Raw genomic sequence first — 4281 nt, forward strand, 5'->3', positions numbered from 1 at the left:
ATAACTTTCCTCTGTATGGTCATTTCTGTAGGGTGACAAAGATTTTCCCAATGCTGGGTGGCAGAGGCACTGGGGCAAAGTGGATGGGCCTACTGGACTGGGAATAAGGTGACCCAGACTGTGTTTCCTGCCATTGATGGCTTCCAGTGTGTCCCCCACTGAAAGTTTTCACTTCCTTCATTGTCCTTCATTGTATAATTGGGAAATAGTGCTACAATAAAGCCCTCCTGGGGCAGCTAGGGGTGCCACAGTGCACAGAGCACTGGACCTGGAGTCAGGAAGACTCATCTTCCTGAGTTCAAATCTGACCTCAAGACACTTACCAGCTGTGTCTAGTAACTGTGGGCTAGTTACTTAACCCTGCTTGCCTCAGTTTCCTCATCTGTTAAAAATGAACTAGAGAAGGAAATGACAAACTACTGTAGTATCTTTGCTGAGAAAACCCCAAGTGGGGTCACGAAGAGTCAGACACGGCTGAAAGAACTGAATAGCGACAAAGCCTTCTTATAAAGCACCTCACTGTACTGTAGATGATGATGACAATGGTGCTATCATAATATTGCTCTCATCATGTGTCTGGCTGCATAGTGCTGTCCAGTCCAGCTTCCTCACGTAACGTAAAACCGTGGAAGGTTCAAGCTGGAAGAAGCCCATAAGAGGATTTAGGGAGTTGGTTCTCCTGACGTCCTCATCATGCTAGGACCTTCCTGTGATCACCACTGACTTGTCCCATAATCCCACTGTGTGGGGAAATAGGATGATGTTCCTTGATTGTTGAGTTTCTTGAGGAAAACGGGCCAGGCGATGGTAAAGGACTCTACCCAAAAGTGTTATTGAACACACTAAATTGTCTTTTGTAATGAAATTTTGGTGCCATGAAATAATGAATAAAATAATAAAGAAGCAAAATTTGGAGCCATTTTCCATGTGTTTGCTGGAGTCAGTGGGGAGTTGAGGAGCCTCTTGAAAGGGATGTGCTGAGGTCTGTTGGGCGAAAAATGCTCATGTGCTGCTGTCATTCAGTTCAGAGGAAGGACACATCAACTCAGCAAACACTTTTTTTGGGGGGGGGGTCACAAAGTGATGGAATCTAATTGCTGAAAGGGACCTCAGAGGTCAACTAGAATCCATCCACCATCTATCCTGCTACTTGGTGTCTGAGAATTTAGCCATGGGAAACCTGGAGGAGGGTTAGTGTAAAGGAGCGTCATGCATTGCTAAGGGCAGAGTTTAAGGGCTCACGTTTGGAAAGTGAGATGAGAGTTGTCCTTCCAAGTAAGATGGACTCCAGTTTGTTAGGCTGTCAAGCCAGAACTGGGGAATGAGGATGATACCTAAATACTGATGGATTGATGGGGGAGGGGAAAGGGAAGCCCTTGCCAACCAAATCTGAATGTTAATTAACACTCACACCAGTTCTGTTCACAGGCTTAATCAGGGCTAATTCAAAGCAATGAAGTATTGAGATGTCTGGCATTCTGTTGTAAGATTGTGAGACGATATCTAACCTCCTCATTTTTTTGTAATTAGCTCTAAGTTACATGGCCAATTAAAAGAGGAATTGAGTGACTGATGAAAGGTCATGGCATTTTTGACCAGATTGGCGTCCTAGTGAAATGCACTGGCTGTGAAACCCATCCTTAGGAGCACCTGCAGAATGCTGCTGATGCCGGTGGCTATGTAGAAGAGGCTGGGTCATTTGCTTTTGGAAGAGTCATGATGTCCCTCATGTAAAGAAAGTTGTGTAGAGTAGGGTTTCTTAAACTCAGGTCTTCCTGGACCCAGGGCCAGTGCTGTATCCACTGCGCCATCTAGCTGCCCTCTCCTTCAGCACTTCTTAAACCGTGGGTCAAGACTGGATATGGAGTCCCAACTCACAGTTTAAGAAGCGCTGGAGCTTTGGGGCACATGCAGATATTTGGTAACTGGTACTAGACTGCTAATCACATGGTGAGGAACCTGGACCTGGGGGGGGCATTCCCAAGGCTCTAGGAAGCCTTTCCATATTGGGTTGACTTCTTCCATTCTGGCCACATTCCAGTGAGAGGAGAGCTGATGCTATAAGGCCGTCCCCACTGGAGGCCAAACATGTGACCCACGAATGTGGACTTCCATGCTTTGGTTCTACATTTGCTCTTTTGTTTTAGGAGAAGGAGATTGGAGAGGACCACAACAGATGCAGGAGAGCAAGGCTGTAGTACTCGATATGATGGCATCATAGATTCAGAGCTAGAGGGACTTGAAAGGCCATTGAGTCCAATCTACTCATTCTGCAGATGGGAAAATGGAGGCTTAGTGATGGTAAAGTGGCTTGCTCAGAGTCACACAGCTAGTCAGCATTTGGAGCATGATTTGAATCCAGGTCTTCCTGGCTCTAAGTTCGTTGATTTATTCGTTTGTTATTCGTTTGAACGTATTAGTCTAGATAGAAGAAGAGCCCTGCAGTGCCCCAACCCCAGGAAATCGAAGAAGGTCGAGCCTTAGGATATGCCCACCCAAGTCTACAAGGAGGGTTTCCTCAAGGATGGGCATTTTTGCTGGATTTAGAGCTGGAAGAAACTGCAGAAGACATCGAGGACGATCATTTTATTTTACAAATGGAGAAGTCGCGGTCCAGAGAAGTGGGTGACTTGCCCAAGGTTGGACAGGTAGTAAAGGGGCAGACCACCCAGCACTCTGACCACTGCTTCTCCAGAGGCTTGTTTGGTTATTCGCTGCAAGAGGTCACTGAGTCCAAGTGCCATCTAGTGGTCTCACTGAGTAACTGCATAGACCCAGGGTCACTGGGGAGTCCTAATGGGGAGTCCCAAATGGGGAGTTCCAATCACCATTTGGCCATCACGTGGTAGGTACGTTTTGATTAATGGGGCATCTCACAGATACATTTTTTGAGTCATGTAAACCAATGAAAGTTATAACAATAAACATAACTTTGTTTGACGACTCTCTGAGTATTAATAATGAGAAACCTGCCCCGCTCCTGGAGTAGATCCCATGTAGAATCCAGGATACAGAAAGGCTCTTTCTACATCACAGGTCATAAGGTGGGGATTTCACAGGGTCTGTGAACTTGGATGGTAAAAAAAACTGCATTTTGATTTTCACTAGCCTTTGGTTTCCTTTGTCATTCTGTGTATTTTATGCATTTAAAACCACTATTCTGAGAAGAGATTCATGCTGGCAAAAATGTTAAGATCCCGTTTTAGATGGTGAGGGTCTTGTACTGCTCACATTGGTGGTTCATGTTGTGCTGGTTGCATCCCACCCCAGAACATTACAGATTCTCATTTAAATGCCCGTTATCATGCAAAAGAGTTCAACCTAACTATCCACACATGAGAAGCAAAGTGGATGAAGAATCTCTGTTGTCTAGACTATAATAAATAGTTGGAGGGTGTCCATCTGTGTGTGTGTGTGTGTGTGTGTGTGTAGGGGTATCCCCAAAATCTTAGTACAGTTTTAAGCTTTTAGTAACTTCAGAAATGGAAATAATACAAATTCCCCAAAAACAATATTTGAAAGGTTAGTTAAAATTTTAACATATCACTGTTTCTTATTAAAGTTCAGCCTAGCCACTGTCTTGTGGTATACCTTGCTCTAGTCAATTTTCAAAGTCTATAAAAATTTTCACCAGCTGCTTTTAGGGATAAAAAGGATTGCCTTTGTAATCCCAGCCTTAAGATTCTCCAAAGATGGAGGTTTGGATGCGTATAAGATAGCTTTGCTGTGACCTCATGAGAAAGATTCTAATGGAGATAGGTTAGGTGACTGAGATGGCCAAGCAAGAGGACTGCTGCTAGTTCACCAGCCTGAGAAAGTGTCATCCAGAAGCTATTGCAGATGCAATGAATGATGGCAGTGTGCCACCTGGTTAAGGTTAAAGACAGATTTATTATTAAAAATTTGAAAAATTAAGGAATTGTAAATAAATAAAATTTTAGTTGGTGTTTTTTCAAAATTTGTAGTATTTTTAGTTCTAGAGTTATTAAAGCTTAGAATTGCATTAAGACTTTTGGGACATGATATATTTCATTTATTTACACACAATATATGTCATATATAAATATAGACACACATGCATCTTGGGGAGATACTGCAAAAGTATGATGACCTAGCTCCAGAGCTAATCAAGAGGAACAGGCTCCATCTCCTTGGGGAAATTGCAGAGCTCCTTTAAAGAATTCCAGCTTGTCCCTGAAACAAAGTCTGCCTGCCTTCCTTCCTTCCTCCCTTCCTCCCTTCCTCCCTTCCTTCCTTCCTTCCTTCCTTCTTTCCTTCCTT

Source organism: Vombatus ursinus, unplaced genomic scaffold, assembly GCF_900497805.2.
Source record: "Vombatus ursinus unplaced genomic scaffold, bare-nosed wombat genome assembly UNPS02014810.1, whole genome shotgun sequence".
NCBI lineage: Eukaryota > Metazoa > Chordata > Mammalia > Diprotodontia > Vombatidae > Vombatus > Vombatus ursinus.